The following is a 536-nucleotide window of genomic DNA, read 5'->3' as shown; positions in this document are numbered from 1 at the left end:
GTTATAATATAAAATCTTGATAAAAATGCACATTTAAGTACTAATAACACATCCCCAACCAGCTTATTACTAGTTTTTAGTAATCAAAGCGTTAAAATAGAAAAATAATTTACAAATTCCACAAAGCAAGGTATTCATCATTCAACTTCCATTAATCTATCTTGATAAACAAACTCATTAAATTTATACATCTGCTCAATACCTCTTAAACAAGATATTAATAAACTTTTTTTTTGTGCTCAATATATCAATACATCATTATAGGGCTTTTCTTGAAAAAAAATAAAATTTTTGTTCTAATGTTTAAGGTTAACTTCCTTGGGTTGAGATTATTATTTTTTTCTCTTTTTTTTCTATTTTTTTTTTAATAAATATACATATAACTTAAAACATCATGCATCTTTAACTTATGTAACGAGCTTTTAGCTAAGGACTTCTAGACTAGTTTGTCTTAAGGCATTAGGTGTTGAGACACCCCTACGAGCTTAGTAACTCGGGTCGCAGATACTGATATGTAGATAGTGCAATGTTTGATT

Source organism: Populus euphratica, unplaced genomic scaffold (assembly GCF_000495115.2).
Source record: "Populus euphratica unplaced genomic scaffold, PopEup_1.0 scaffold1691.1, whole genome shotgun sequence".
In the NCBI taxonomy this organism is placed as follows: domain Eukaryota; kingdom Viridiplantae; phylum Streptophyta; class Magnoliopsida; order Malpighiales; family Salicaceae; genus Populus; species Populus euphratica.
This window is presented reverse-complemented; position numbering follows the sequence as displayed.